General features: G+C 43.5%; 1 protein-coding gene and 1 pseudogene across 10 annotated transcripts in view; both read left to right on the forward strand.

The window, feature by feature from the left end:
- The window catches only part of LOC126183678 (pumilio homolog 3-like), a 205,136-nt gene that overhangs the window by 20,908 nt on the left and 172,094 nt on the right, over positions 1 to 12,134 (forward strand). The window lies entirely within an intron of this gene.
- On the forward strand, positions 5,029 to 5,147 carry LOC126185684 (5S ribosomal RNA; annotated as a pseudogene).

Genomic DNA, 12,134 nt, shown 5'->3' on the forward strand with positions numbered 1-12,134 from the left:
GAAGGTGGCAGGGATGAAATACAGGGAGCAGAAGGCTATTTACAATTTGTACAGAAACCAGATGGCAGTTATAATAGTCTAGGGGCATGAAAGGGAAGCAGTGGTTGAGAAGGGTGTGAGACAGGGCTGTAGCCTATCCCTAATGTTGTTCAATCTGTGTATTGAGCAAGCAGTAAAGGAAACAAAAGAAAAAAAAATTGGGGTAGGAAATTAAAATCCACAGAGAAGAAATAAAAACTTTGAGGTTCCACCCCATAGCATAGGTCGAGGAATCTACAACCATTTTCATCATAGAGTCGATGTAGCCTCTGGTTTAGATTCTCCTCTTGACTCCAAACCAGAGGACCCCGGTCCACCCTGGGCACGATGCTGCAGATCGTCAGGTTGTCTTCCACTCCTCCAGAGATGGAGGCTGCCTTCGCCAATTTAGCAGGCCGTCGAAAGGACCCAAGGATTTCCTTGAAACCCCGACGGCAGGCATTGTTGGTGCCGACATGGCAACAATCTGCAGCTGGCTGCACCCCACACACTTGATAGCTGCCGGAAGAGCCTCCTCCACATCCTGGACAATTCCCCCCCAGCAGGCACACCGAGTGGATGTTGGACTTCTTCCCCACCCTAGCCGCTATGTTCCTGAGGGGCTCCATGGCCCACCTAACATTGGAGCTCCCAATAACTAACAAACCCCTGCCCCCATGTGCATGTCCCAGACCTTGCTGAAGGAGTGGCCACTATCCTGGCACAAGGTGCATTCTGATCCGGCTCAACCCCCCCCCCCCCACCCCCACCCCCCCCTACACACACACACACACACACACACACACACACACACACACACACACACACACACACACACACACACACACACACACACACACACACACACACACACAAACACACAAACACACACACACGATAGCACACTGAATCTTTTAGCAAAGTGCGTGGGATTTGGTAGGATCCTGCATCTCCCACGCTGCCTTCGCCTTGAGGCTCGAGACCTCGACACAGTCCGCCACTCACACTGAAGTGAGGGTAGGCCGACCGGCTCAGTCGCACCAGAGGTCAGCTTAGTGACAGAGAGCTGTGACATCCCCCGTTGCACATCTAGTACAACAGAGGCTGCCCCAGGCACCCCATCTCCATTGCACCTCAAGGTGGCACTCTGGAGCTTGTTGACTGTGGTCAACAAAGCTTCCAGCTGCGTTTGGACATTGGCCAACTCCTTCTGCATCGGCACACAACAGACACAGTCCCTATCCATCTAGCTAATAACTGATTTACTATAAAATGGGATGGACAGTGTCTTGAAAGGAGGATTTAAGATGAACATCAACAAAAGCAAAATGAGGATAATGGAATGTAGTCAAATTAAATCAGGTGATGCTGAGGGAGTTAGATTACGGAATGAGACAGTTGAAGTGGTAGATGAGTTTTGCTATTTGGGAAGCAAAATAACTGATGATGGTTGAAGTATAGAGGATATAAAATGTAGACTGACTATGGCAAGGAAAGTGTTTCTGAAGTAGACAAATTTGTTAACATCGAGTATAGATTTAAGTTTTAGGAAGTCCTTTCTGAAAGTATTTGTTTTTGTTTTTCCACTGTACAGTGTCTCAAGTTACACCAAAATCGTAACACAACCCGCACATCTTACTAATTCATTTTAATTCAACTGATAGTGGAGGTTTAAACCTTCGAAATGTGTTGTAGATATAAGTAAACAGTGACTGGTAACAGTAACCTTGTTATTTCATTCAGTATCTATAACAACTGTGATAAGTGTAACCTAAAATGTTCGCATTTACAGGGAAAAAAAAACCAGTAATGGCTGATACCCTACACAACTAATTTATAATGTCCAGATGATGATTGAAGAGAATTTCTATTGTATCTGTCAACAAATCAAATGCACTGGGGAGTTGATTGGCAGTAGTTTATAAGATATCTTTATGTTTGGGATAAAAACAACTTCAGTTATTGGAAATTGCACTTTCTAAACAATAAGGAAAAAATTATACATGTAGTGTTCTCTCTGTAAATGTTAGCAAAATGTGTTTTTGGGTGGTCAAAAGCAATATTTGGTACTGTAGCTGGTGAAGAAATACTGTTGTGCCCATAACTTCTAGTGCTTTGGATCCACAGTTCAAACAAATTTTTTGAAGGGCATCATATTTCTGCCATTACTTGTAATATTTTATTTTTCAGTACATGATTGCAATTTTGACACTTATGCCATATCAAGTGCTTAAAATGGCACCTTAGCGCAAGTCAAAACTGTCTGGCCTTTATATATTAATGTTAAGATACTGTTTTAAGTGATTGACAATGACCTAAGTGCCAAAATTGGAATCATATGTTGAAGAACTTTACAGTGAGTGGTAGAAGGATATCCTTCAAAAAATGGCTCTACCAATTGAACCTGGAAACCAAGTCATGCATTTGGGTGTTTGTGGAAGTAGTCTGCAGAGTGAAAGGGGCACACAATATATGAGACATGTTCAATATCAGTTCTGCAAGAGATAAAACTCCATCATGCAATAGATCAGCTCTGGTTGAATAATTTTGGGTCAAGACATTTGTTCGGGCCATCTCATACCCCTGAACTGGCTCCGTGTGTCTTCTTCCTGTTGACTGACTTTAAAGAAATAGGCCACTCATCGATTTCAGTCTCTAAAACCAGTAATTCTTGCATATGGTGCTTACCCTAAAGAACTCCTCAAAAGAAGACTGACAAAAGGCCTTCATCAAGAGGTCTGAACAGATAAAACATTAGGGAGCATTCAAAAAGATGAAAATGTGCCAGGTTAAAATATATCTAAATACTTCTGGAAAATTCCTTATGTATCTCATAATGAATTATAGCTATGAACATATTTTTAAAATTTTATTTTATGAAGATAGTACAAGTTATTCAGGAATTTGCTAGCACTTGATCTATGTGAAAGATCTAAATCTTATGTTTCTGCCCTTTTTCTTTTTTTGTTACTAAGATGGATTATCAATAATACATATACTTTCCAGAACTATTAGCTTCAGTTATACTAGCCTCAGTATCAACCTACTGTACATAATTTGACTTTTTGTGAGTTTTTTTCATGCTACCTGATGTGTGACTCTCAATAATTGCTACTAGCCTTAATCCCCATATTGAAAAAAGTTAGCGCTTTCTTTCATAAAATTTCTACTTTATTATACAAGATCCAATTTGACAACCACTTATGTTTAATTTCAATGCACAATAACCTCTCACAAGGGGCACACGGCATCACTAACAGTGGACGGTATGTAAAGAGTGACTGAGAACATGGAAGACAGTGCAGTTGGCTTTTGGGTCAAGGGTGGAAGCATTTCTGAAATGGCATAGTTTGTAAACTGTTCGCATGTTGTCTTGGTTAAAGTATACCATGCGTGGCAAAATGGCGCTACCCAAAACCCATGTCGAGACAACTTTGGTGCACCAGGGGCCATAGATGACAGATGTGAATGACGGTTGTGGAGATCTGTACAGATGTATAGACATGCAACTGTTGAGCAATTGACTGCTCAGGTGAACCAAGGAGCTACCAATAGTGTCTCTCAATGACTGTTCAGCAAACATTGCTGCATCCAGACCTGCGCAGCAGGTGCCTGATTCGTGCACCCACACTGACCACTGTTCATCAGTGATGAAAGCCATTAGCGTGCCTGAAATATCTGAAAACAAATGAGGGAGCGTTATGGTCTGGGGAATATTTTCATGGCATCCCCTGGATGTGATCTCATCATTCTGGAAGGCACAGAGGATCAACACAAGTATGCAACTATCTTTGTGAACCATGACAACCCCTACATGCAGTTTGTTTTTCCTCTGCACAATGACATCTGCCCGCAGGACAACACAACGTTTCACACAGCTCACTTGATTCGAAGAGCACCTGGATGAGTTTACCATATTCCCCTTGCCACCAAACTTCTTGGATTAAAACCCAGTTGAGAATCTGTGGGACCACCACAGTTGTTCTGTATGTGCACTCAACTGAGAAACCCAGTGCAGCTGGTCAGGGCACTGGAGTCAGCATGACTCCATATTCCTGTCAGTACTTCCAGAACCTTATTGACTTCCTTCCTGCACATCTCCCATGGTCTGTGCTGCAAAAGATGGTTATTTAGGTTTTTGACAGGTGACCACATTAATGTGGCTGGACAGTGTATTATCATTCACTTTTATCCAAGTATTACGGGTGTATCGGTTCATGTGTCTACAGATTGAAGCAAATGTTGCATTGTTTCTTAGCAGAGTCACATCCATATATTAGCTGATTTAAGTCTGTCGAGATGTTGCTGGATTTATTAGATAACCATTTGCAGGCAGTTCCTTGTTCATCTAGTTGACATGTAGCATTTTTTTCCTTCTGTTAAGATCTGTAGGTACCCTCTCTACCGTTATAAGGAGCTCTCCATCGGTACGAATGATGCATTTGTGTGTGTGCGTGCATCAAGATGTAGAATACATCTCTTTCTACCTGTAATTCTCTGCATCTATTTGTATATTGTGAGGATGAGCTACACCAACCACAGTATAAACCCTCTAAGATTGTGTTATGTCAAATACATGATATGAGTGGATGCTTCCGACACAGATGCTAAATATTTTCTGGTTGCAAAACATGATGGTTCAGCTGGCAGTTGTGGCTCTCTCAGCCTAGCTGACAAAGTACTTTAGTATGAAATTCCTAACAATAAGATTTGTGTTATCCTTGTCATTATGCCTATTAAAAGCTATAACTTTGTGTAATTTAATTCCCAAATATTTTGTGTGTTATTTAAATTACTTGATAGATTTTTATTTTTGTTTATTTAACCTGATTTGATTAGGGCCATCAGGCACTGTCTTACATCAGACCAGGGTTTTGCATATACAGTACCTTTTTTTATCATAGTTTCAAAAAAAAATAACAACCATTTTAATATGACAAATCCTACTTAAATGATTTGAGTATCTGAAATGGCAATGTAAGTAAATAATATTGATTATAAACTAATAAAGCCAATGGCCTTGCCACAGTGGTAACTCTGGTTCCCGTTAGACCACCAGAGTTAAGTGCTGTCGGGCTTGGCTAGCACTTGGATGGGTCACCATCCAGGTCTGCCAAGTGCTGTTGGCCAGTGGGGTGCGTTCAGCTCTTGTGACGCCAACTGAGGGGCTGCTTGATTGAGAAGTAGCGACATGGGTCACAGAAACTGACAACAGCTGGGAGAGTGGTGTGCTGATCACCTGCCCCTCCGTATCCACATCCAGTGACACCTAAAAGGGCTGAGGATGGCACAGCGGCCAATCGGTACCATTGGGCCTTTGAGGCCTGTTTGGACTTTGTTTGTTTGTTTCTTTTGTGAAGTAATACAGTTAACACTGGGAGCACTTGTACTTATGCAGCTGCTACCACTAATAGTGATAACAGTAATAATAATAATAATAATAATAATAATAATAATAATAGTGACTATACTAACAGTAATCATAGTGGCAGATATAAAAACGATTTATAGGTATAACAAGGGTCATGAGTGTGTACAGGGTCAGTGGTAATTATTACTGTTGAGTTAGTGTCTTCTGAAGGTGGAGACATTATTCTGTTCTCTAATATAATGTGGAAGGTTATTCCAGAGTTGGATTCATGCTACTTAGAAGGACTTCGAGAAAGTAGCTGAATGATGGAGTGGGACAGAAAGGATTTTGCTTTGGTGGGACCATGTTGTTCAGGTAAGAGCGTTAAGGGGAGGAGAGATATCGGAGACAGTGCTTGTTGTTAAGAGAGTAGAGAAGACAGACGGTATGGCGAGGAGAGGTATGAAGGACAGTGTTCATTGATAAGACAGTTGAGAAGACGGAAGGTATGGAAATTTCTCCACTCAGCCAGGATATCTGTGCATGTTGTTGTTGTTGTTGTGGTGTTCAGTCCTGAGACAGGTTTGCTGCAGCTCTCCATGCTACTCGATCCTGTGCAAGCTTCTTCATCTCCCACTACCTACTGCAACCTACATCCTTCTGAATCTGCTTAGTGTATTCATCTCTTGGTCTCCCTCTACGATTTTTACCCTCCACGCTGCCCTCCAATACTAAATTGGTGATTCCTTGATGCCTCAGAACATGTCCTACCAACCGATCCCTTCTTCTGGTCAAGTTGTGCCACAAACTTCTCTTCTCCCCAATCCTATTCAGTACTTCCTCATTAGTTATGTGATCTACGCATCTAATCTTCAGCATTCTTCTATAGCACCACATTTCGAAAGCTTCTATTCTCTTCTTGTCCAAACTATTTATCGTCCATGTTTCACTTCCATACATGGCTACACTCCATACAAATACTTTCAGAAACGACTTCCTCACACTTAAATCTATACTCGATGTTAACAAATTTCTCTTCTTCAGAAACGCTTTCCTTGCCATTGCCAGTCTACATTTTATATCCACTCTGCTTCGACCATCATCAGTCATTTTGCTCCCCAAATAGCAAAACTCCTTTACTACTTTAAGAGTCTCATTTCCTAATTTAATTCCCTCAGCATCACCCGACTTAATTCGACTACATTCCATTATCCTAGTTTTGCTTTTGTTGATGTTCATCTTATATCCTCCTTTCAAGACACTGTCCGTTCCGTTCAACTGCTCTTCCAAGTCCTTTGCTGTCTCTGACAGAATTACAATGTCATCGGCGAACTTCAAAGTTTTTATTTCTTCTCCATGGATGTTAATACCTACTCCGAATTTTCCTTTTGTTTCCTTGACTGCTTGCTCAATATACAGATTGAATAACATCGGGGAGAGGCTACAACCCTGTCTTACTCCCTTCCCAACCACTGCTTCCCTTTCATGTCCCTCGACTCTTATAACTGCCATCTGGTTTCTGTACAAATTGTAAATAGCCTTTCGCTCCCTGTATTTTACCCCTGCTACCTTTAGAATTTCAAAGAGAGTATTCCAGTCAACATTGGCAAAAGCTTTCTCTAAGTCTACAAATGCTAGAAATGTAGGTTTGCCTTTCCTTAATCTTTCTTCTAAGATAAGTCGTAAGGTCAGTATTGCCTCACGTGTTCCAGTGTTTCTACAGAATCCAAACTGATCTTCCCCGAGGTCGGCTTCTACTAGTTTTTCCATACGTCTGTAAAGAATTCGTGTTAGTATTTTGCAGCTGTGGCTTATTAAACTGATTGTTCGTTAATTTTCACATCTGTCAACACCTGCTTTCTTTGGGATTGGAATTATCATATTCTTCTTGAAGTCTGAGGGTATTTCACCTGTTTCATACATCTTGCTCACCAGATGGTAGAGTTTTGACAGGACTGGCTCTCCCAAGGCCGTCAGTAGTTCCAATGGAATGTTGTCTACTCCGGGGGCCTTGTTCCGACTCAGGTCTTTCAGTGCTCTGTCAAACTCTTCACGCAGTATCATATCTCCCATTTCATCTTCATCTACATCCTCTCCCATTTCCATAATATTGTCCTCAAGTACATCGCCCTTGTATAGACCCTCTATATACTCCTTCCACCATTCTGCTTTCCCTTCTTTGCTTAGAACTGGGTTTCCATCTGAGCTCTTGATGTTCATACAAGTGGTTCTCTTATCTCCAAAGGTCTCTTTAATTTTCCTGTAGGCAGTATCTATCTTACCCCTTGTGAGATAAGCCTCTACATCCTTACATTTGTCCTCTAGCCATCCCTGCTTAGCCATTTTGCACTTCCTGCCGATCTCATTTTTGAGACGTTCATATTGCTTTTTGCCTGCTTCATTTACTGCATTTTTTATACTTTCTCCTTTCATCAATTAAATTCAATATTTCTTTAATGATATGGTTATAATAGAAGGAAACATTCCACGTAGGAAAAATATACCTGAAAACAAAGATGATGTGACTTACCAAATGAAAGTGCTGGCAGGTCGACAGACACACAAACGAACACAAACATACACACAAAATTCAAGCTTTCGCAACAAACTGTTGCCTCATCAGGAAAGAGGGAAGGAGAGGGAAAGACGAAAGAATGTGGGTTTTAAGGGAGAGGGTAAGGAGTCATTCCAATCTCGGGAGCGGAAAGACTAACCTTAGGGGGAAAAAAGGACGGGTATACACTTGCGCACACACACACATATCCATCCACACATATACAGACACAAGCAGACATATTTAAAGACAAAGAGTTTGGGCAGAGATGTCAGTCGAGGCAGAAGTGCAGAGACAAAGATGTTGTTGAATGACAGGTGAGGTATGAGTTGCGGCAACTTGAAATTAGCGGAGATTGAGGCCTGGTGGATAACGGGAAGATAGGATATATTGAAGAGCAAGTTCCCATCTCCGAAGTTCGGATAGGTTGGTGTTTAGGAAGTATCCAGATAACCCGGACGGTGTAACACTGCGCCAAGATGTGCTGGTCGTGCACCAAGGCATGTTTAGCCACAGGGTGATCCTCATTACCAACAAACACTGTCTGCCTGTGTCCATTCATGCGAATGGACAGTTTGTTGCTGGTCATTCCCACATAGAATGCATCACAGTGTAGGCAGGTCAGTTGGTAGATCACGTGGGTGCTTTCACACGTGGCTCTGCCTTTGATTGTGTACACTTTCCGGGTTACAGGACTGGAGTAGGTGGTGGTGGGAGGGTGCATGGGACAGGTTTTACACCGGGGGCGGTTACAAGGGTAGGAGCCAGAGGGTAGGGAAGGTGGTTTGGGGATTTCATAGGGATGAACTAAGAGGTTACGAAGGTTAGGTGGACGGCGGAAAGACACTCTTGGTGGAGTGGGGAGGATTTCATGAAGGATGGATCTCATTTCAGGGCAGGATTTGAGGAAGTCGTATCCCTGCTGGAGAGCCACATTCAGAATCTGATCCAGTCCCGGAAAGTATCCTGTCACAAGTGGGGCCCTTTTGTGGTTCTTCTGTGGGAGGTTCTGGGTTTGAGAGGATGAGGAAGTGGCTCTGGTTATTTGCTTCTGTACCAGGTCGGGAGGGTAGTTGCGGGATGCGAAAGCTGTTATCAGGTTGTTGGTGTAATGCTTCAGGGATTCCGGACTGGAGCAGATTCGTTTGCCACGAAGGAATTTCTGACTTCCAGCCTTGCCTCTCAATCCTTCTTAAAAAACCTTAATCCTACTCCCAACATCACCACTGCTGAAGCCCAGGCTATCCGTGATCTGAAGGCTGACCGGTCCATCGTCATTCTTCCGGCGGACAAGGGTTCCACGACTGTGGTACTTGATCGTCGGGAGTATGTGGCTGAGGGACTGCGTCAGCTTTCAGACAACACCACATACAAAGTTTGCCAAGGTAATCCCATTCCTGATGTCCAGGCAGAGCTTCAAGGAATCCTCAGAACCTTAGGCCCCCTACAAAACCTTTCACCTGACTCCATCAACCTCCTGACCCCACCGACACCCCGCACCCCTACCTTCTACCTTCTTCCTAAAATTCACAAACCCAATCATCCCGGCCGCCCCATTGTAGCTGGTTACCAAGCCCCCACAGAACGTATCTCTGCCTACGTAGATCAACACCTTCAACCCATTACATGCAGTCTCCCATCCTTCATCAAAGACACCAACCACTTTCTCGTACGCCTGGAATCCTTACCCAATCCGTTACCCCCAGAAACCATCCTTGTAACCATTGATGCCACTTCCTTATACACAAATATCCCGCACGTCCAGGGCCTCGCTGCGATGGAGCACTTCCTTTCACGCCGATCACCTGCCACCCTACCTAAAACCTCTTTCCTCATTACCTTAGCCAGCTTCATTCTGACCCACAACTTCTTCACTTTTGAAAACCAGACATACCAACAATTAAAGGGAACAGGCATGGGTACCAGGATGGCCCCCTCGTACGCCAACCTGTTCATGGGTCGCTTAGAGGAAGCCTTCTTGGTTACCCAGGCCTGCCAACCCAAAGTTTGGTACAGATTTATTGATGACATCTTCATGATCTGGACTCACAGTGAAGAAGAACTCCAGAATTTCCTCTCCAACCTCAACTCCTTTGGTTCCATCAGATTCAGCTGCTCCTACTCCAAATCCCATGCCACTTTCCTTGATGTTGACGTTCACCTGTCCAATGGCCAGCTTCACATGTCCGTCCACATCAAACCCACCAACAAGCAACAGTACCTCCATTACGACAGCTGCCACCCATTCCACATCAAACGGTCCCTTCCCTACAGCCTAGGTCTTCGTGGCAAACGAATCTGCTCCAGTCCGGAATCCCTGAAGCATTACACCAACAACCTGACAACAGCTTTCGCATCCCGCAACTACCCTCCCGACCTGGTACAGAAGCAAATAACCAGAGCCACTTCCTCATCCTCTCAAAACCCAGAACCTCCCACAGAAGAACCACAAAAGTGCCCCACTTGTGACAGGATACTTTCCGGGACTGGATCAGATTCTGAATGTGGCTCTCCAGCAGGGATACGACTTCCTCAAATCCTGCCCTGAAATGAGATCCATCCTTCATGAAATCCTCCCCACTCCACCAAGAGTGTCTTTCCGCCGTCCACCTAACCTTCGTAACCTCTTAGTTCGTCCCTATGAAATCGCCAAACCACCTTCCCTACCCTCTGGCTCCTACCCTTGTAACCGCCCCCGGTGTAAAACCTGTCCCATGCACCCTCCCACCACCACCTACTCCAGTCCTGTAACCCAGAAGGTGTACACAATCAAAGGCAGAGCCACGTGTGAAAGCACCCACGTGATCTACCAACTGACCTGCCTACACTGTGATGCATTCTATGTGGGAATGACCAGCAACAAACTGTCCATTCACATGAATGGACACAGGCAGACAGTGTTTGTTGGTAATGAGGATCACCCTGTGGCTAAACATGCCTTGGTGCACGACCAGCACATCTTGGCGCAGTGTTACACCGTCCGGGTTATCTGGATACTTCCTACTAACACCAACCTATCCGAACTCCAGAGATGGGAACTTGCTCTTCAATATATCCTCTCTTCCTGTTATCCACCAGGCCTCAATCTCCGCTAATTTCAAGTTGCCGCAACTCATACCTCACCTGTCATTCAACAACATCTTTGCCTCTGCACTTCTGCCTCGACTGACATCTCTGCCCAAACTCTTTGTCTTTAAATATGTCTGCTTGTGTCTGTATATGTATGGATGGATATGTGTGTGTGTGCGCGAGTGTATACCTGTCCTTTTTTCCCCCCAAGGTAAGTCTTTCCGCTCCCGAGATTGGAATGACTCCTTATCCTCTCCCTTAAAACCCACATCCTTTCGTCTTTCCCTCTCCTTCCCTCTTTCCTGATGAGGCAACAGTTTGTTGCGAAAGCTTGAATTTTGTGTGTATGTTTGTGTTCGTTTGTGTGTCTGTCGACCTGCCAGCACTTTCATTTGGTAAGTCACATCATCTTTGTTTTTAGGTAAATTCAATATTTCTTCTGTTACCCAAGAATTTCTACTAGCCCTCATCTTTTTACCTACTTGATCCTCTGCTGCCTTCACTACTTCATCCCTCAAAGCTACCCATTCTTCTTCTACTGTATTTCTTTCTCCCATTCCTGTCAATTGTTCCTTTATGCTCTCCCTGAAACTCTGTACAACCTCTGGTTTAGTCAGTTTATCCAGGTCCCATCTCCTTAAATTCCCACCTTTTTGCAATTTCTTCAGTTTTAATCTACAGGTCATAACCAATAGATTGTGGTCAGAGTCCCCATCTGCCCCTGGAAATGTTTTACAATTTAAAACCTGGTTCCTAAATCTCGGTCTTACCATTATATAATCTATCTGATACCTTCTAGTATCTCCAGGGTTCTTCCATGTATACAACCTTCTTTCATGATTCTTAAACCAAGTGTTAGCGATGATTATGTTGTGCTCTGTGCAAAATTCTACCAGGCGGCATCCTCTTTCATTTCTTAGCCCCAATCCATATTCACCTACTACGTTTCCTTCTCTCCTTTTTCCCACACTCCCTTCACTATCTGAATAATTTCTTTTATTTCATTATACATTTCTTCAATTTCTTCGTCATCTGCAGAGCTAGTTGGCATATAAACTTGTACTACTGTGGTAGGTGTGGGCTTCGTATCTATCTTGGCCACAACAATGTGTTCCCTGTGCTGTTTATAGTAGCTTACCCGCA

The sequence above is a fragment of the Schistocerca cancellata genome, chromosome 4 (assembly GCF_023864275.1).
Source record: "Schistocerca cancellata isolate TAMUIC-IGC-003103 chromosome 4, iqSchCanc2.1, whole genome shotgun sequence".
Lineage (NCBI taxonomy): Eukaryota > Metazoa > Arthropoda > Insecta > Orthoptera > Acrididae > Schistocerca > Schistocerca cancellata.